The sequence below is a fragment of the Jaculus jaculus genome, chromosome 2 (genome assembly GCF_020740685.1).
Source record: "Jaculus jaculus isolate mJacJac1 chromosome 2, mJacJac1.mat.Y.cur, whole genome shotgun sequence".
Classification (NCBI taxonomy): Eukaryota; Metazoa; Chordata; class Mammalia; order Rodentia; family Dipodidae; genus Jaculus; species Jaculus jaculus.
This window is the reverse complement of record NC_059103.1, coordinates 146034776-146057303: the sequence shown is the minus strand read 5'-3', so window position 1 is coordinate 146057303 and position 22528 is coordinate 146034776. Positions and strand designations below refer to the sequence as shown.

At 39.0% G+C, this 22528-nt stretch overlaps 1 protein-coding gene across 1 annotated transcript in view; it reads right to left on the bottom strand.

Moving 5' to 3' along the window:
- Positions 1–22528, bottom strand: part of Hnf4g (hepatocyte nuclear factor 4 gamma) — a 145956-nt gene that overhangs the window by 52308 nt on the left and 71120 nt on the right. The window contains exon 2 of the mRNA XM_045143443.1: positions 16624–16742. The gene's annotated coding sequence lies outside the window, so the exon portion shown is untranslated. The remainder of the gene's footprint in view (positions 1–16623; positions 16743–22528) is intronic.

Sequence of the window (22528 nt, the reverse complement as noted above, 5' to 3'; positions counted from 1 at the left end):
ATAGCAGCAGTCATAGGGAAGGAGGGACAATGACTCTGGATATTCCCTCCCAGCCTGTGGCTCCTATATTCTTTCCTCTCCCTCTTCCACAAAGTTCTCTGAGCTTTGGTGAGTGTGTTTTAAGTCTACCGGTCAGTGTTAAGCTGCCAGCAGCTTCTAGATTTCTGCTTCTGTGTATTTTGAGTATTCTCAGTGGCTGCCTCCACCACCTTGACCCAGGTTGTCCGGTTTGCTTTTGAAGCAGCACTCTTGTTCATCTCACCAATTCCTCCTTGTGGATTCACCTGGACGCTAGCTGCTGTGTGAGGGGTGGTTCACCTCCTGCCAGGGAGTCAGCTATCTATTCTATCTATTCTTATCTTGTTGATAGATTTTTGTTGTCCTTGGTTCTCACTGCTTTAATGGCATACAGTTTGTCTCTGCTCCCAGCCATCCTTGCACTGGCCCCTTCCTCTCAGGCAACAGCCCAGGGTTCTATTGTTATGTTTTTAAACAAATATTTATTACTAAATCAAGCTACTCTTTATATGATTTTGTATTTCAGTGCCTGTTTTTTTTCCAGATATGATGAGTTAATACTAGTTTATAAAATTGACTCTTTTAAGCCACTCCTATTCATTTCTTTCAAAAATAATGCCCATTTACTATGTTCAAGGCACTAATCTATGTAATAATTTTAAGGATGAATAATACACATTCCTTACAGTTGATAAGAATGTTTCTAAATGAACATGATTTATAATATCTTAATGTACAATGTTTATTTATTATATTCAATAAAACAAATTTAACCTCTAGTCAGAAGCAATATTCTCAGTGGTCACAAATTAAAGCCTAATTTATACAACTATAATAAAAGCCTCCATTAATGTTCATCACATTCTTTCACGCAATAAAAATGACTTAAATTTCCACTTTTCTACCTGTGGTAGTTTGATTCATATGTCCCCCATAAACTCAGGTGTTCTTAATGCTAGGTTCCCAGCTGATGGAGATGTGGGAATTAATGCTTCCTGGAGGCAGTGTATTGTTGGGGGTGGGCTTATGGGTGTTATGGCCAGTTTCCCCTTGTCACTGTTTGCTGCACTCTCCTGTTCCTGTTGTCTAACTGATGCTGGCCAGGAGGTCGTGTCCACCCTCTGTTCATGCCAACATTTTTCCCTGCCATCATGGAGTTTCCCCCTTAAGCCTGTGAGACAAAATAAACCTCTTTTGTTTTCCCACAAGCTGCTCTTGGTTAGGTGATTTCTACCAGCAATGTCACCTGACTGCAACACTACCTCCTGCATTTTCTCTAGTTGCCTTCTATATTTTTAACACAGTATGTGTGTGGGGGAGGGGTGTTGCCATTCCTTGTTTTCTAAAACCTTACCTGTGTTTCCTGCCACCAGTGACATTATGGAATACACACTTATATCCATATTATATTCTCTGAATTCTGAAGGAGGGTTGATATCCTGGACTCAGAATTTCTCACTTCTTTTAAATAACATGCAAAGTCATAATTTTCCTAAATACATGTAAACATGTATAAACACACACATATATTCATATTTAAATAACAATACAATGTTCCACAGATATGTGATATTTGTAAATTCTATAAATTCTTGTGTAGAAAAAGTAGATCCTGTTATTTGGCATAGATGTATATACAAATAGGTTTGTTTTGTAAAACAAGAGGCAGAGAAAACAAGTAAAAATATACTATTTGAGATTGTAAGTTTACTTGGGCAAAATCCCAGGCTTTTTTTTTTTTTTTTTTGCTTGTGTGTGGTGTCTTTGTAGAGTATACATGTGTGTATAAAGATAATACATATGTGGAGGCCAGAGGAGAACATCAGGTGTTCCCTTTTATGATGATTAAGCTCTGTTTTCAACTTGATCTGGTTAGGAATCCACAGACATTCCCCTTGAGTGAGTCTCTGAGGGTGCTTCCAGGAAAGCTTGACAGAAGGAGGGATTCCTTTCCTCAGAGTGAACATTTCCTCCAGAGTGGGTGGCCCTCCCACAAGGGGACTTTATGTAAGGATGCTCTGAGAGGGGATACCCTGTATCTTCTCACCTGGATGTTTGTGCTACGTGCTGGTGAGTATCTTCACTTGTACATGAATCTTCCCTGCTCCACTATCCTCCATGGGCATTGAAACAAAGTATCCTCAGCCTTCCTGCTTAAAGTGAAGATCAGCTACTCTCCAAGATGCCTTCAGGCCGTTAGTGCTGGATTGGGACTGCTGAGGCATCCAGCCATGTGGACTGAACAGCTACTGAGTTCCTTGGCTCTCAAACCTGATAACAGCTATTGTTGTGCTGCTGTAAACTAATCCAATACATTCATTTTTGAATAACAATTCATTCTATTGATTCTGTTCCTCTAGAGAACACTGGAAAATGCATATTTGTAGTACGAGGTGTGGTTCTAGACAAACTGAATTGTATGGATGGATTTCTCTAGGGTGCTTGGTGCTATCTGGAGTTGGTTCTCCAACTTCAGTACTAAAAAAGACTTTACTGGTAAGAAGGAGAGCACTAATTGGTGGTCTATGGTGTGAAATATTTAAAGACTGCAAGATAGATACATTGGGTGTTCTTGAATCACGTAGTGTGAGGAGCAAGAAATTTGATGACTCAGTATATAAAACTTTTGTGTGTTTGATGAAAAGAATCATTATGTTGGTTGGTTGCTTCTACCATGTCTAGATAAAATCTATTAAGGGAAAAGCAGAAGCTCAGAAGGGAAAATTCCTAGCTCAAGACCCTTATTCATGATCCGAATGTTTCTATGTGTTCCCTGAAGGAACATCATCTTTCTTGCCTCCATGGGGCACAAGTTGCAGAAAGCCAAATCCACACCCTCATTGCATGATTGGCTAATTTTCAATGCAAGCTCAATCCCCTTCGCAAAAGCTATCAGAACTTAAAGTAAGGGCATTGGCTGCATCCTATCACTTGGGACAGAGACATGTGGGCACACCCTAACAATGAATTTGGGAAACGTGAGCTCTCAGGTGCTGATGAAGTTATTTTCCTGAGTAAGCAGCCTCCTCTCGCTTAGCAGCACTTGCATTCCCACATCCATGCCCTGACATATTTTCTTCACCACCCTTAACACAGCCAAGGAATCCTGCATTGTCTAAGGGACAAACAAAGTTCTTCCCTACAGGATATGCTGAATAAGGCCATGCTGATGGCCCTCAGTGCCTACAAACTTTTGCTGCTATGCCTATAACCAAACACAAGACTAAGCAGGTCCCAAATATGAGATGGATAGAAAGCTTGACTCATGAGGAGGTGTTACACACCTAAAGAATGTGAAGAATTTTTCAACTTTTACAAGCAGAAACATGGAATACATGTATGGGAATGGATTTCAAGGGTGTGGGATGATAGAGGAAGGAAAATAAAATTAGTTCAGGCTGAATTTATTGAAATAAGCCCATTACGCAAAGACTCCAGGTTTATTACTGTAGCCCGAGCAGCTAAATGAGTCAATACTTATTTGATTGTTTGGCTGAAGTATGCATCCAAAGATGGCCTACAGGGAATGGGGTGGAGCTGCCTGGTATCCCTTGGCTTAATGTTAACAAAGGGATTAAAAGGCTCACCAAAGTTGGAAGGCTGATATGGATTTGACATGTAAAATCATCTTATCCCCCTCAATGGGAGAGTCCAGAAGATTGCCCTTCACTAACTATAAGAAACAATTGTGATTTCTGGTTAAGATGGCCGGCATAGGTACCATGCCAAAGCAGCCTAGTGGGGAGAAAGACCAATAAAACTCAGCAAAATACACACGTTTACTAAAAGGTGAGGTGTATAGGAAATTGAAATGGCAGTGGAGAAGTAGAAGAGATCCAGAGCATCCAGAGCCCGCACAGGCTGGCAAAAGTGGCCCGGAAGGTCCGCTAACATCGCACCAAAAAGCCGCCAGGTTCGGCTTAAGCCACAGGAAAAGCCAGGTGTGGGGAGCTTCCACTCACACCGGTGCTCCCCACAACTCAAGAAACATGAAGGGAGAGCAGAAGTCCCGGACCCGGCCACATCAGCTTGAGCCAACTGTGGGACCCAAGCAGGAGCAGAGTCCAGCAGCAACATCAGTGACTCCAGCAACGGCAACAGTGGCCCCAGCAGTGGCGGATCCAGTAGTGGCAACAGCGGCAGATCGAGCAGCAGCAACTTCAGAAGTAGAAGCAGTAGATTGAGCAGCAGCAGCTTCAGTGGCAGCAGTGGTGGCTCCAGCAGTGGCAGCTACAGCAGCAGCACCAGTGGCAGACCCAGCAGCAGCAGCTTTAGCAGCAGCAGCGACAGATCCATCAGACGCAGCTTCAGCAGCAGCAGTAGTGGTTCCAGCAGCAGGGGTGCCATTCTTCAGGGCCACAGTTGCCAGGCTTGGTTTGCCCCGCAGGAAAAGCCAGTGCCCAGCTCCAAAACTCAGAACAGCAGCCCATCGACCCAGCCAGCAACTTGATTGAGACCAAAATCATCCAAGGTAAGTAGGATTGCACCAGGGAAGGGTCTCACTTGGTCACAAGCTGACTTGGATCCCCCAACAGACCAGAAACCTTAACCTCTTTATTGATAGAGGATCTGGTTGTCATAATAACTATGCTTGCATAAATACCCGGTGCTGTTTTTGATTGTATGTGTACAGTGTTTAGTTAAATTTTACAATCTACCTGTATTTTCTTCCACTGGGCCTACTTGAATACTCCCATAGTAGGGAAACTCAACCCCTAGGAACACATTTGTAGATACTCTGAGAGTCTTAAGAGCCACACCTAACACCTTAAGCTCCTATCCTGAAGATTATATAACATCAAGTCAATTGATACAGCTAAGAATACCCAGCTAGATAGAAAATCCAAGCATTAACTTAATCCAAGATGCAAAAATATATACATTATAACACAAGAAACACTAAAAAGCAAGACAATATAAATCCACCTAAAAGTATTAATGCATCAGAAATGACCTCCAGTAAGAACGAGTTAGAGGAAATGCCTGAGAAAGAATTCAAAAGAATGATTATAAATGTGTTCAAAGAAGTCAAAGAACAAATCAATGGACTCAAAGAAAAAACCAAAAAGGAAATCAAAGAAGATGCAGGACACCAATATAATGAAATAAAGAGGGCAATACAAGACATAAATAAGGAAATAGAAATAATAAAAACCAGTCAGAATTACTAGCAATGAAGAACACAGTTAATGAAATCAAAAACTCTGTAGAAAATCTCACCAGTAGAATGGATGAAGGAGAGGACAAAATATCTAAGCTAGATGACCAGCTGGCATATCTAATGTAGTCCAACAAAGAGAAAGACAAACTTATAGAAAAGTATGAGTGGGAATTTCAAGATATTCAGAACACTATGAAAAGATCAAATATAAGAATTCAGGGCATAATAGAAGGAGAAGAATTATATAAATATATAAATGTATAGTATTTATAGTAGTTGTCCCTCAACTGATAAGTGGATAATGAAGATGTGGCACATTTATACAATGGAGTTCTACTCAGCGGTAAAGAAAAATGAAGTTATGAAATTTGCAGAAAATGGATAGATCTGGAAAGGATTATACTAAGTGAGGTAACCCAGGCCCAGAAAGCCAAGTGCCACATGTTCTCCCTCATATGTGGATCCTAGCTACAGATGATTGGGCTTCTGTGTGAGAAGGAAAATACTTAGTGGCAGAGGCCAGTAAGTTAAAAAGGAGATATAAAGGGAAGAGAAAGGAAGGGAGGAAGGTTCTTAATAGGTTAGCATTGTAAGTAGAATGATTGAGATGGGGAAGTAATATGATGGAGAATGTACTTTAAAAGGGGAAAGTGTGGGGGGGAGGGAGGGTATTACCATGGAATTTTTTTTATAATCATAGAAAATGTTAATAAAAATTGTGAAAAGAAAAAAATTAAAAAGCAAAGAAAATAAAAAGCCAAGAACAGTCGAAGGAAGACCCACAACAGAGTCACACATGTTCAAAACCAAGGGAAGACTAATTCTAACTTCACTTTGTTCAATCAAACTTGAGGTGTTCATTAGTCTTTTGTACTTTTTGTCTTCTTGATGTGAATAAAACTGTCTCTTACCAAAAAAAGAAAGAAAGAAAGAAAGAAAGAAAGAAAGAAAGAAAGAAAGAAAGAAAGAAAGAGGGAAAAAAGAAAGAAAGAAACAGTTGTGAAGGTAGCACCAGCATACTTAAAGTTCCCAGTGGTCTTCATGTTATATAAAGAAGGCATTGCACTGGGAGTTGTGCTTAATGCAGCCAAGCTTGCTGCATGAGGTGGCATAGATGCAACTGGATCTTGGAGTAACAAGGGCAGCACTGAATCAAGAAGGCAAGATGTGCATGTTTCCATTAATGGGCAGCATAGGCAAAATAATGCTCATAATGGTGTCACTTGTGCATACCTTTGGTACTGGCTGATTAATCATGGTTTTTCCAGCAGTAAAATAGATAAAAAGCCTACTAAGTCCCTGTGTTATCTATATAAACAGGAAAGTATCAGAGCACAGGAAAATGTAACTTTGATTTCTAGCAACAGAAAATCCAGGCCTTTTTACCAATTATCAGACTTGAGCCAGTTTACAGATCCAGAGGCCATTGAATGAAGGGGTAGTCAGGTCCCCTTGAGGTTATAACCCCCAAAAGATTCAATATAAAGCTGATTCTTATATGTTGGAAAATAAATCAATTGAAATTTTCAGGGCCTACCGTACAGTGGTTCTGAATTGATACTGATTTCAAGAGTGGCAACAGCATCATGACCCTCCAGTTAAAGCACGTTCTTACAGAAGCCAGGTGTTCAATGGAGTTTTGGTAACTATTCAACTTACAGTGGGTCTAGCGTGTCCCCCGTCAAACTGTGTTTATTTCCCCACTCCCAGAATGCATACTTGTGATAAATATACTTGCCAGTTGACAGAGTCCCCACATTGGTTCGCTGACATGTGCAGTGAGGACTCTAATGTTTGGGAGAGCCAGTTGGAAGCTATTAGAGCTCCTACTACCAGGGATAATAGTAAAACATAAACAATTTTATATCCCTGATAGTGTTGCGGAAAGTGAAGTCAGTATAAAGGGCTTGAAAGACATAGGGATGGTGTTTCCCACCACATCTTCCTTTAACTGTCTTATTTTGCCTTCTCAGAAGACATATGGATCCTGGATAATGCCAATTGATTATCAGAACTTTAGTTAGATAATTACTCCAATTGCAGATGTCATACCAGAATGACTTCTCTACTTAAACAGATTGACACATCTCCTTGTACCTGGTATGCAGCTATTGGTCTTGAGAATATTTTCTTTTCTATACATGTACATAGGACCAACAGAAGCAATTTACTTTCAGCTGACAAGATTAGCAGTACACCTTTACTGTTTTATCTCAAAGTAATATTAACTCTCCAGCCCTGTGTCATAGCTTAGTTCATAAGGGTCTTGATTGCTTGTCTCTTCAAAAGGGTGCCATGTGAGTCCATTATATTAATAAGACTGTGCTTACTGGACCAAATGAGCAGGAGGTGGCAACCATGGTGGAGTTTGGTACAACATAAGCACATTTGGGGTTGGGAAATGATCCCAACCAAATTTCAAAGACCTTCTACTAGTTAAGTTTCTAGTTTAATACTATGGGGCATGCAAAGATATTCCTTCTAAGGTGAAGAATAAGTTGTTGCATCTGGCCTCTCCTACCACTAAGAAAGAAACACAAGGCCTACTGGGCCTCCTTGAATTTAGGAACAGTAGATTCAACACTTGGGTGTGTTGGTTTGGCCCATGTACCAAGTCACTCAGAAAACTTCTAGGTTTAAGACCTACAAGAGAAGGGTCTTCAATAGGTTGAGGCTGCTGTGAAGGCTACTCTGCCACTTGAACCATGGATCAGATGGTACATGAGGTTCCAGAGGCAGATAGGAATGCTGGTTGAAGTCTTTTGCAGGCACCTGTAATCACATCAGAGGCCCTTGGGATTTTGGAACAAGACCCTGCCATCATCAGTAGAAAATTACACTTTCTTTGGGAGACAGTTCTTGGTCTGCTATTGAGCCTTAGTGGAAACTGAACACTTGATAATGGGCCATCAAGTTACTATGCTAATTGTGCTGCCCATTATGACTGGGTATATTAGACCCACCGGGCCATAAAGGTTGACATGCATGGCAGCAGTTCATCATCAAGTATAAGTGGTATATACATGATTAGAATTGAGCAGGCCCTGAAGACACAAGTTAGTTACTTGAGGAAATTACCCAAATACCTATTGTTGCTACTCCTGTTACAATGTCTTCTGGCCCCAAGCATGCATCTATGGCATCACTGAGTGTGCCCTATGAGCAACTGACTGAGAAGGAGAGGACTAGGACATGTTCAATGCATTATGTGGGTGTCTCCCAGAAGTGAACAACCGCAGTATTACAGCATCTTTCTGGAGCCTCTCTGAAGGACTGTGATCTGTGATGAAGGGAAGTCTTCACAATGGGCAGAACTTCAGACAATACATATGATGGTGCATTTCGCTTGGAAGGGAAAATGGCCAGATGTGTGTTTGTGTGTGTGTGTGTGTATGTGTGTGTGCATGTGTGTGTATACACATATACACACATACACATATACACACATACACATGTATATTCTGTGGCCAATTACTTGGAAGGAGTGCAGTTGGAATACTGTGAAAAAGATATCTGGGGAAGGTACATATGGATAGATCTCTCCAAGCAGGCAATAGATGTAAAGATATTTGTGTCCCATATTAATGTTCACCAAAAGATGACCTTATCAGAGGATAACTTTAACAAATAGATAGGCTGACCCATTATATGGATAGTGATTAAACTCTTTCTTCAGCTATCCCTGTATTTTCACAGTAGGCCCATGAACATAGTATCCATGGTGGCAGGGATGGAGGTTATACATGGACCCAACAATTTGGACTTTCATTAACTAAGGCTGATTTGGCTAGAGCTGCTGCTGAATGCCAAATCGGCCAGCAGTAGAGACCAACACCACTGAGCCCTTGCTTTGGTAGCATTCCTCAGGGTTACAGATTGACTACATTGTACCACTTCCATCATGAAAAAGGCAGTGATTTTTCCTTTCTGAAATACATACTTATTCTGTATATGGATTTAATTTTCCTGTGCATAGTGTTTCTGCCAAAACTACCACCCATGGCCTTGAAGAATTCCTTATCCACCATCATGGCTTTCTATACAGCACTGATTCTTACCAAGAAACTCACTTCACAGCCAAGGAAGAGTGGCAGTAGACTCAAGATAATGTAATTTACTGGTCTTACCATGTGCCCCACAACCCTGAAGCAGCTGGTTTGTCAAACAGTGGAATAGCTTTTAAAAGAAACAGTTACTGCACCAACTATGGGGCATTAGCCTGGAATGCTAGAGCAGTGTCTTCCAGAAGGCTGTATATGTCCGGAATCAATGTCCTATATATGGTACTGTTTCTCCTATAGGCCAAATTCACAGATCCAGGAGTCAAGGTGTGAAAAGGGAAATGGTACCACTTGCTATCACCCCAATGACCCATTAGCCAAATTTTTATTTTATTTTTTTTTTAATTTTTTTATTATTATTTATTTATTTGAGAGTGACAGACACAGAGAGAAAGACAGATAGAGGGAGAGAGAGGGAATGGGTTCGCCAGGGCTTCCAGCCTCTGCAAACGAACTCCAGACGCGTGCGCCCCCTTGTGCATCTGGCTAACGTAGGACCTGGGGAACCGAGCCTCGAACCGGAGTCCTTAGGCTTCACAGGCAAGCGCTTAACCGCTAAGCCATCTCTGCAGCCCCCATTAGCCAAATTTTTGCTTCCTACTTCTGCAACTTTGTCCTCTTCTTGCCTAAAAGTCTTGGTTCTGGAATGGAGAGTGTTTTTGCTAGGAAGCACAAAAATAAATTCCATAGAATTGGAAGCTAAGCCTTCCCCTTGGTCAGTTTGGTCTACTGATGCTTTCAAGTAAACAGGCTAAGAAAGGAGTTGCAGTGATAACAGATGTGATTGATCCAGACTACCATGGGAAAATTGGACTGCTCCTTTACAATGGAGGTAAGGAAGAGGATGTAAGAGTTCAGGAGATCCTATAAGTCATCTCTTGTTGTTAACATGTTCTGTAATCAAGAGCAAAGACAAACTACAACAATACAATAAAGGTGATCATATAAATGGGCTAGATCCTTCAGGAATGAAATGTCTGGGTCACCCCTCCAACTAAAGAGCCAAACCCTGCTGAGGTGCTTGCTGAAGGTGGAAGAACTAGAAAATGAGTAGTAGAAGAAGGTAGCTACAGATACCAGCTAAGATCACATGATCAGTTGAAATAACAAGAATTGTAATTGATTGCTGTAAATCTTTCTGTCCTGCTTGTTAAGAGTGCTTGTGCATATCTACACAAACATTGGCATGCCTTTTTCCTTTCCTATATTTCTTCACTATGTTATTAATATTGATGTAGCTTATATCACTAGTTAACTCTTATTGAATTTATATTTAACTAATTGGATATTAGAGACTAATCATTCATTGCCTTGTATTTGGGGTAAAGATTGTACATTTCCAGTTATATGCAGGATAGTTTTATCATGTTATATGGAATTATAACCTTGTTATTTTCTTCCTTTGGAAATTAAGTATTTTATGAGGAGATATAGTTTGGTGTCAAATTAATAAGGAGTGGACTTATGATGGTTAAGTTCTGTTATCAACTTGATCTGATTAGGAATCCATAGACATTCTTTTTGGTTGTGTCTCTGGGTGTCCTCCAGGAAGGAAGGAATGAAGGAGGAAGTCCTCTCAGAGTGACCTCTTCTCCTAGTGGGCAGCCCTCCAGGAGGTGAGCTTTATATAAGGAATCTCTGAGAGAAGATGTGCTCCTTTTTTTTTTTTTTTTTTTTTTTTTATTCCACCTGGCTGCTTGTGCTACTTGCTGATCAGCGTTGTCACTTGTATGCACATCTATACTATTTGGCTATCATTTTGTGAACATTGAAACCAAGTTTCCCCAGCCTTCTAATGTGGACTGAAGACAGAAGCCCTTTAGCACTTCATGCCTTCAGTGCTGGATTGGGACTCCTGAGGTACCCCGCCCTTTGGACTGAGCAGATACTGGGTTCCTTGATTCTCATACCTGGAAGCAGCTACCGTTGGATTACTGTAAGGTATTCCCATAAGTTGTCTTTTTTTTTCCAATTTTAAAATATTTATTTATTTATTTCCAAAGAGAATGGGCACACCCCAGCTTCCAGCCAGTCAGTAGATGGTTTTAATATGACAGTTTTTGTTCACGTGAGAATAGTTCATATCAAATGTAGTTGATAATTACTTTATTTGTCTTTCTATGCTTATAGTTTAAACTGTGATCTCTTTTTATAAACATTATTCTTTATAATTTCAAAGTATTTCATTAGTTTAGGGAACATACATTTTATGTCTAACTTGGTGAATTTTCTAAAAGAATTGTAATCTGCTTTTCTTCCCCTGCTTTCATATGTTTTTGTTCTAAGTTCTCTGATTTAAGAAAAAGATGCATTCTATTAAACATTACTTCTTGATATGCTCAACTATGTAACGTTCTTTGAAAGTAAATTTGAAAGCCTGGATATATATTAAACAGTTATCACCAAAGCAGCTGCTGAGGAATAATTAGTGGTATTATTTTTCATAAAGTAACAAAATGTATAAAAGGGAGACATTACCTTTTAAGAATAAGAATCCAATAAGTGAATTTCAAATTCCATATAGTTTTACCAAAGTCTCCTTTTGAAACTAACACCTCAAGTCTATTCATGTATCTATCACATGGGAAAGGCAGCCTTTTCCCATGTGATAGATACATGGACAGATTTGAAGTTGTCTTTTTAATACCAATTTATTGTATTAATTCTGTTCCTTTAGAGAACCCTGACTAATACAATCTCCATCAATTATCCCTGCATTTCCTTGAAACAGAGTCTCTCATTGATTCCAGAGCTTACCATTTTTGTGAGGCTGAGAAATTCTCTGGTCATGATCCCCACAGGACTAGGATAATAGAGTTACATAGCCACACCTAGCAGTCTACCTGGGTTCTGTAGAACAGAACTCAGGCAGGCTCCAGCTCCTTCTGGCCCTCGTGTTTATGTAGGAAGTGCTCTTATCCACTGAGTCCCATTTCTACCCTCTCCCATTTTTTTAAAATAAATGTCAGCTAAAACTAAACCAGCTTACTTAATTACATGGGAATAGCAAAGGCCTCTTTCTATTCTCATATATATGACTGATGGGAATAAGGCATGTTTGACAAATTTTGTGAACAGATAACATGATAATTACTGTGAAGCTTATGTAAGTTAATATGAAAAACATAAAAAGAAATATATTATTTTGGAAAAAAATTAATGTGTAGGCAAAATATATAAAACTTCTCATCCTAAGATGAATTATGTTGTTTTTTTTTTACTTTTCAAATTAACATTTCATTTTTAATTATGATATTCATTGCTTATAATACAGTAAAGTGGATAATCACATGCCTTTCTTTCAACTATCTATTAGGTTCAAACATGCGAAAAATTTCAAGATATTATTTCATAACTCAATGATTAATTCTTTATTTAGATTGTCAGCAGGATGAAGAATGGCATGGAGCCCTTAATCCACTTAGTCCAGGGTAGTAAAGGCAGCCTCACAATTTGGAACTTCTCAAGTTTTCAAGGGTGTTAGTCAGGCCCTTTCAGCAGAAAACATGCTTTGATCCCTTCCCTCACTGGGCATATGCAGTAGGAACCTTGCCTGAGGCTGGGCAGGAGGCAGCAAACCCTGAAGAAGCTGCCAGTTAACTACACACCCCCCATCACCCATAGTCTTCAAAGTGCTGGTCTCTAGTCCAGAGAATTCAGTAAATTTGGCGAGTGTGATGTTTTTAATACAGCAGGTTCACTGGCACATAACTGGCACATTGTACCTATAGGAACACATGTAACTCCTTACCCTTTATGTTAGGTTCTCTAGAGTAAGCAAGCCAATAGTATCAACTCTATTAATAAGGGGATTTAGGGCAGAAGGAATGGCTTAGCAGTTGAGGCATTTGCCTGCAAAGCCAAAGGACCAAGGTTCAATTCCCAGGGAGACCCATGTTAGCCAGATGCACAAGGGGGCGCACGCCTGTAGAATTCTTCTGCAGTGGCTGGTGGCCCTGGTGGGCCCATTCTCTCTCTCTCTCTCTCTCTCTCTCTCTCTCTCTCTCTCTCTCTCTCTCTCTCTCTCTCTGTCTCTGTCTTTCTCTGTCAAATAAATACATAAAAAGGGAATTTATTGGACTAGTTTAGATAGTAATGTACAGGAACCTGGAATCTGCTCAGTTCATGTGGTTAGATGTATCAGCAGTCCCAGTACAGCACTGTAGGCCTAGAGACTTCCTAGAGAGACATCGTCTTCTGTCCTCCTTGAAAGGCTGAGGAAACTTGATTCCAAAGCTGAGGAAGGAAGGATAGGAGACCAGGATGTATGCACTTATAAGTGAGGTCACTCACCAACAAGAAGTACCACCAGCCAGGAGTGAGGAAGGGGCTCTTTTCTCCCAGAGTTTCCTTACATAAAGCTCATCCCTAGGAGGGCCTCCCACTCTGGGGGAAGGGTTGGAGAAAAGGCTTCTCCTTTCAGTCAATCCTTCCTGGAAGCAACCTCAGAGATTCAATCAAGAGGATTGTCTGGATTCCTAAACAGACCAAGTTGACAACAGAACTTAACCATCCATCACATCCACCCTACAGATACTTATTTTGTTTCCTCCTCTAAATGTTTTCAGCATAAATCTGTTGGAGTCTGGTTATGAGAATTCACTATCTCATTTTATTACATGTACATAAATAGAAAAAACACCTTATTTTATTTTTCTTTTGATATGGCCCCTATGTTGCTTAGGTGTGTCTCAAAGTCATAAACTCAGTGTTCTTGTTGCTTTAAATTCTTTTCATTTAGGATATACATGTTTTTCAGTGCATGTTTTCTAGATGTTTTAATATTTTCAGCTTATATACATAAACATACACATAAGTGTATATGTATGTGACATTATATGTAGGTGACAGATTGAGAGATGATGATAGATGACAGATAGATGATAGATAGATAGATAGATAGATAGATAGATAGATAGATAGATAGACAGACAGACAGTGTATTCCCTTGCACACAGTAGAGTGCCAATTTCCATTTGATTTTGGCACTCTTATTAGGAGAAGGTCCCTGTTTCTGCAAGTAGAAGGGCATGCATGCAGGTGCTAGGGTAGTGACCTTCTTTTATGTTTTTTCAAGAGAAACTGGCTGTATTGCTTACAAATCAATACTAAGAAATGTCTCTTTGTCCTTCCTCATGTGGTTCCTGGGTGACCAGAATGAGCTGTTGTGTTAGGCTAGCTCTCCTACAAAATAAGAATATGGAGACAAGTCATAAGGCTGTTTTAAAGAATACAACAGGCAATTTTTACAGGCAAGCTTAGGTATTCTATGAAATAGTGTGGCTGATTTGGTTATTACTGGTAAAAGTAGAGCATGTATAATGTGCATAAATGTAGGTTTTACAATGCATAAATGGAAGTGTTTACTATAAAGTTCCAATATGGTGAGAGAACACACATTTTATCTGAAAATTCTATGCTTCCATCAGCATTTAACATCTCCTTCAATGTTTCATTATGTTGCTAGTTAAAGGACGATGGAAGAATCTCGGTTCCCTCTCTTGTTTCTAGCTGGATTGATGGTTTTACATTATTAAACCAGAGAGAACAGTATTTAATCTCATATACTTATGTAGTGATTCAGACTATCAATTTCAAAGAATTTTAAAAAGAGGAAATTAGTCAGTGGGAACAATAGATATAGATTGGGCAGAGGGAGTGGACTTAACTTGGGCCATGAAACATTGAAATAAGGTAAAGGAAAAAGCATTCCGAGCCAGGAGTCACATACCAAAATAGGTTTAGTAAACTTACTTTAAATCCACTTGTTTGTTTTGCCTTTGATTTTCCTGTATCCCCACCTTGTCCATACAGTCTGACTACAAACAGCTAGATCTTTGTGACTCAATCCCTTACACCCTAACAGCTTGTCATTCTTCATTTCACTGAAAATAACAAAGATCTTAGTGTTCATGATCCATACAGCTACAATTTTAAAACATGCTTACAAAATGCTATAATGTTAATTTACAATAGTTACCTGCATACTTTTAATTCAGAGTATCTATTAGGATTATATAATATGTAACCATAGCATTGAATTCCTATGTGAAAAATTGCACACTGGTGACATGTGCATGGGACAAAAAAGCACAAAGGAGGTTTGGCACACTCTGGCTTCAGGCACCCACCATGATTATTGGGATTTAATTCCCAACAAATATGTGGAGGAAGGCTATATGTGCCTATGTTGAGACTTAAAATTATCACATGTATTATTTAAATTTTTCTTTGGGTAGATAATACTATTATCACTATTTCAATTGTACTTTATTGTAGAAAAAAACTGGTATTCTTACCTAAAATGACAGAACTCATAAATGGCAGAGAGGAAATTGAGAAGCCCATATTCTGCAAACATAATCAATTAAGTTTTAAAAAGGAATAAGAATAGTACTTTTGTAGGCTTCCAAATTATAAATGGCACAAAAATCACTCCATCACTAACCTTAGAAGTGTACGTTCATAATGTATAAGTGCTGTATTGCATGGCACATTCATGGACACAGATTTTAAACAGTGAAAATTAGGCAGGCACAATCCATTCTAGCTGCCTGGTTTACTGGACATAATAACACATTTAACTATCTAAATTACAAGTAATAAAATATTCTGGGGTTGGAGAGATGGTTTAGCAGTTAAGGTGCTTGCCTGTAAAGTCTAAGGGCAGAGGTTTGACTCCCCAGTACCTTTGTAAGCCAGATGTTCAAGATGGCACATGTGTCTGGGGAGTATTTGCAGTGGCTAGAGGCCCTGGCATGCCCATTCTCTTTCTCTATGTTTCTTTCTCTGTCTCAAATAAATTAATAAAATATTAAAAGTATATTCTGGTTCAAAGCTCACAAAAGAAAACCTAAATAAGAAGAAAATGTTTCACTAAGGAGAGTATTTGCAATTTACTTTTCAAAATATTGATTGCATTGTATCAGTGCAAGTGAATTAAACATGTACACTTAAACAGGTAAACAATCTTGATTAACTGGAACTGTTTCTTCCATCATTATTCAAATGCTTTTGCAATAGCTTATATTTTCTACATTGAAAACATGCTAACCAATTTCCCTGTGCTGGGCTTCAAGCTTCCAGGTTATCTGCTTTATACACATATACATTTTTTGTGATCTTGTAAGCAATATGTCAGAAATTAGAACCTTGACAAGAAATGTAAGTATAATGCCAGTAGGCAAGTCATATTCACAGTGCATGATAGGAAATAAAATACTTTATAACAATGTGATCAGTACCTATTTTGAGATCTTTCAACATATATGAGACCCTAGAAAGCACAACTAAGTCAGACAAGAAGAAAAGAGATCTTTACAAGGTGTCCAAGTAATAAATAATTTACAAAGCAATTTAGCCTCCTCGGCAGGCAGCACTTACAAGACTGTGGTAGGAACGGAGTCTGTGTTTGTAGAGAAGAGGGGGATCGATACAGGGAGTAAGCTGTCAGTTTTTTGTATGGTGTCAATATCTCAGACTGGCGGCTTTCCCTGGTGCTCCTGTGGAAACAATTTCCAAAAGTGTACTATTGAGTGACATGCTGCATGGATTAAGTGATTTACTTTAATCCCCTAACTGTATGTTGAAAGACCAATAGCCCAAAAGGAATACTACACAGCCTGAGGACAAAGTGGCATGGAATAACAGTGTGATCTGTGAATGGTTCATACTTGATGAAGCCCAAGTGTCACAGCAAGATCTATGCAGAGAAAGTCTAAATGAGATACAGCCACAGTAGATTTACATGATCTGGCAACCAGGAAGATCATTTACAATACTGAGAGATATGACTATGTAAATTTATTGGTCAACTTCTCTATTTGTCAGTAATATTATAAAAGGTGGCTTGGAGTGGAAACAGCAGTGAGCAGTCATAGTTGCCTTGTAGCTTGTAGAGATGCGCATGAATGGTAAAAATGTCCAAACCCCAAACCTGATCCTAGCAATAAATAATTAGGCACAATAAATACCTCTTTCAGGTAGATTAGAGTAAAAGTTGGCTTCTTCTATGGGAAGAGGATGAGAATGGACTGAGCTCTTGTCCCTTCACCAGAAATATCCTATGATTGTAAGCATCAGTGAGTGCTTGGATTCCCAAGAGCTTGATGACTTGTTAGCCACTGAGCTGTGTGGGAAGACTTGCTCTCAAAATGAAAAGCAAGAAATAAGTTGTGAGCTGAGATTCAACTGTTAGAATCTTTCTCCTTTGATATTCACCTTGGTTATATCTGTGAGAATGACTCAGAACCAAAGGTGGAAGAGATGTAGGTGCTTTGTGACTCTTCCAGTGTGGAAAGGCTCAAAGCTTGGGCTCCACCAAATGTGAGGCTCTGCAGTGGCCTATAGATACTCTTCTAGAAATCCATCCCTTGGCTTTGGAGGCTACTGGGCTAGAATCCTTAGATCCTTGCCTCACTAAAGTGAGTGGTTAGTCTAACAGCAACCATTCCTGACTTTGCATCTCCAGGTCTTCCAATAATTGTTTAGCATATTGTTCTTGAACTAAACCCTTTCTGCTTTACATCTTGTGAGTGTTTTCTGCTACTCAAACAAAACTATGGATGTCTCAACTGATTTAATATTTTCATAAAAAATCTCATGGCACATAAACTCCACTGAAGCTTTGAGAAGGTATATTAGAAGATATTAAAGACACAGAGATGCTCTGTATCAATGCAAATGGATCACATAGGCACATTGTCTCTGATAGACAGTCTTTGTTGATAGGAACTGTTTGTTCCATCACTAAATAAATTTTATTCCAATATCTTTTACACTTTTTACTTTGAAAATATGCTAATTAATTGCACTGGGCTGGGCTTTGTGTTGCTGACTTGTCTGATATTCAGTCTGGCATAGAAGTAGATAAACATTTATGATTTGTTGTGTGTGTGTTCACATGTTGTGTGGGTACACATGTAGATGGGTATGCATGTACATGTTTATGCATACATGTGGAACCCAGAGGTTGATGTTGGGTGTCTTCCTCAGTCTCTGTCCACATCATTTACTGAAGTAGGGTCTCACACTTGAGCTCAAAGCTGGCTGATTTGGCTAGTCTCACTTTCCAGTTTGCCTCTGGAATCAATCCACTGTCTCAGGGATTATTGGTGGGCTGCCACAGCCGCTCAGCATGTACATGGTTACTCGATATGGGAAATCCAGTCCTCACATCCCAGCAAGAACTATATACACTGAACCATTTCCCCAGCCTCTGCTTATAACATTTGTCAGAAATATTGAGAAGTATGGAAAAAAAGCCCAGCATAGTGCTGCACATGAGTGATCCCAGCACTTTGGAGGCTGAAGCAAGAGAAAGGCAAAGCGAGCTGGAATTACATTGAAAGATGCTATCATCAAAAGATAAACAGAAGCAAAAAACAAAACAAAATAAATAACAACAACAAACAAACAACAGAGCAAAGAGTTGATCCACACTGCTCCACTTACATTTCTGTTGTGTCATTTGTACAATGGGGAATTTGCTATATTAAAGCATAGTCTCTGAACCAAAGGCCTCTTGTATGCTAAGCACATAGTAGTCTTCACTGGGCTGTACTCTCAGCCCATTCTGAAGTCTTGAAATTGAATGTTTCTACATTTCACAGTACAAAATGTTTAAATGTAAAAAACAAAAAGTCAGAATGTCATATGTTATGATTTACATTGATTGTCAACTTGACAAGATACAAAATTGCCTGTGAGAGATTATCTAGATTTGGTTAGCTAGTCTCTGTACATGGTCATAAGGGTTTATCTTGATTATGCTAATTGAGGTGGGAAGACCCATCTTTTTTTAAAAATTTTTTATTTATTTATTTGAGAGCGACAGACACAGAGAGAAAGACAGATAGAGGAAGAGAGAAAGAATGGGTGCGCCAGGGCTTCCAGCCTCTGCAAACGAACTCCAGACGTGTGCGCCCTCTTGTGCATCTGGCTAACGTGGGACCTGGGGAACCGAGCCTCGAACCGGGGTCCTTAGGCTTCACAGGCAAGCGCTTAACCACTAAGCCATCTCTCCAGCCTGGGAAGACCCATCTTAATTGTGGGTGGCACCATTCCTTGGGTTGGGGTCCTAGACTCTATATAAAGGAGAGTGCTGGCTGAGCAACTGCATTTATCATTCTGTTGCAATTCTCATTGTGCTGAATGTGATTAGCTGCCTCAAGCTCCTGGATCCATGCCTTTTACACCATGATGGACTGCAACTTAAAATTAAGCCCTTCCTTTCCCGAGCTACTTCTGGTTGATATTTCAGCCCATCAACGTCCTTAATGCTGGCTGGAGTGCAAAACTGGTGGAGCCAGTCTGGAAACCATTTCTTCAAAGAACTAAAACTAGAAATACCTTATGATACAGCTGTGTCACTCCTGGAGGACTTGGTCAGTATCCCACAAGCATATGTGCATGTCCACGTTTGTTGTTGTACTATTTGTAATAGCCAAAGTGGGATCAGCCTATACATCTGCAGCAAATATATAGGTAAATAAAATGTGAATATATATATATATATATATATATATATATATATATATATATATATATGGATTTCATTCAGCCAGAAAGAAGAATGGAATAATCCATCTTTAGAAAAAAGGATGTAAATAGAGACATGCTAAGTGACACATTCAGAATGACAAATACTGAATGCTAAATCATGTGTCCATGACAAAATTGTTACAAATTAGAGTCTGTGGTTTTCAGGGTCATTAATCATTTGTACCTACACTAAAAGCAGAGAACTGAGGCAAAAAATCACAGATGGGGAAAAAAAAATAAAATAGATGATTGGCTGGCCAGAGGAGGATCTAAAGTTTCAAAGTGGAAGAGAGGGAATGGGAAGAAAGAAAAATATATGACTACAGAGATAGAATTCAAATGACATACACTTAGTAAGTTTTATGAACAAAATCCCATTGGAAAGCAGGTTTACCTCAAATACTGATACAAAAAATAAACCAAGCATCCATTCTTTTTCAGTTTTTGACAATTTCATACATATATGTGCCTAACTTTGTGCACACATACCCACCTTTCACATCCTTACTTCCCTTATTATCTTCCCACTACTGAATAGCTGCTACACTACTGAAGAGAATGACTTCCCTTCCCTAGCAACCATTAACTGCCAGTAGTTCTTCAGAGAGGGATATGGGCTCATTATTCCCTCCTCATCTACTATCTGTAACAGAGTGTGATCTTATGCAGGTCTTATGTAGGTTATCACAGCTGCAATGAGTTTATGGGTACAATGACCATGTCACATTCAGATGACAGAATGATTGTCCCAACAATGAGACACTAACTACAACAGGGACTGTTGTGCTTCCATATGAATTTTAGACTTTATTTATATTTCTGTGAAGAATGATCCCCTACTAGGGGAGATGAGGCTTCTCCTGGAAGCTGTATGCCATTAATTGAAAAAATTCAGTATCAGAGATAAAATACCTCCTAATAAGTTGTTGGTCCTGTGCAGGTGTGTATATCCCATGCTCCACAACTCAAGTGCTAGGCAAATGTACTCACTGGTACAATAGAGGCAAGAATATTATGGGAATAACCAAACACTTTCTGCTTGAATCCTCAGGAGTGAATTCATGCCTGGCCCTGTATACCTGGTCAAAAACCCATGGCTGTGGAAGTCATAGGTCCTAATGTCCAGAGGAATGTAAGAGCCGAAGGATAAAGAAGAGGACTGTGGGGTGCTCTCTTCTGAATATGACATGGACATTACTCACATAAACTTAAAGCAGCTATGGTTTCCTGTACAAGACTGAGACTGTCAATGTTTCACCAAGGATGGGTTAAGAGTGCATAAAAGTCCCCCCCCCCTCACAGCTAATAGTTCTTGAGGAAGGAGGAGTCATGTTTTTCACTGATGTAGCCATTGGTAACTTGTCCTTACTCTAGTAAATAACCTCTCACACATGCTCATGTGAACAACTTTAATTTAGTTCAATGGGTCAAAAAATTAAATTCAAGAAGAAATTAAAGTAAGATTGGGACTCAGTTGAAAGAAGAATTTTAGTGGGAGAATGAGAAAGACAAGAGAGGGTAATTTGCAGTAAATCAGATCAAAATCCATTATATCATGTATGAAATTTTTTAAAGTATAATTTAAAAAATCTATAAATGGCTAATTTTAAAATCCAGCATGATGCAGTATTTTTGTTATGGTCAGTACAACCACTTACATAATAAATATATAAGTACTTAGGTATTAGACTCAAAGTCATGAATTTAAAATCAAGCTTGTCCTCTTATTACAAAACTTTGAACAATTTTCTTTCTCTACAAGTTAGCTTTCTTATCATAAAATGTGATAAAGATGATGGCATCACAATGAGATTTCATCCTTAGAAAGTGCCTTGTATTCAATTCTTTGACTTATTTCTTTAACAAGTGCACTGATTTCATTTATGTCCATGCACTGTAACTAGCATTGATATAAACAAGGATACCATTAAGTTAACAGGGAATCAGAATGTATTGAGATGAATATACATATGGCTAAAAAATATAGCCTAAACAGAAATTACCCTACAGATTAGCAACACCCCCCTCCCACCCCAAAGCACGTAAACCGGAACTTGGTGTCCTTAGGCAAAGACTTGCAACAATAGAATAATGGACAGAGAATAAATTCTTAAAAAAAACCCTAAGTGGGTAGAAGATTTGTGTAGTAGACAACTAAGGACTGAATACATGTTTCATAAGCATTATGTATTTGTGTAAGTATTTGTATGCCCTGCTCATTTTTAGTTATTTTGTATGTGGCATTATTCACATGCACATGAGTGTGGATGTCATAGGACAATCTCAAGTATCATTCCTCAGGACTTTCAGTTGAGTCAGAGTCTCACACAGGCCCAGAACTCACCAACTAGGCTGAAATGACCAACCAGTGAGCTCTAGAAAGGCACCTGTCTCTGCCTCCCCAGGGCTGGGATTACAGATCTGTACCACCATTTTCACATACATTTTGTGATGGAGGTCAGCTCCACCTACTTGCACTGCAAACATTTTACCAACTGAGTTATCTCTTCAGCTCTATCCTGCTCTTTTATAAGTTGGGTCAAAATGGAAAATATTATTTTTTATTTGAATTAATGTATTAAATAACTTAATATGATAAAATGTGATAAATTCATAATATAATAAAATAAATAAACTTCATTTAAGATGGTAAAACCTTCCATTATGAAAGTAGCCATATGCATGACTTCCTAGACTGTTACATTCCTTACCTTTATTTTTGAGTCTATAATTGTAGCAGTGAGGA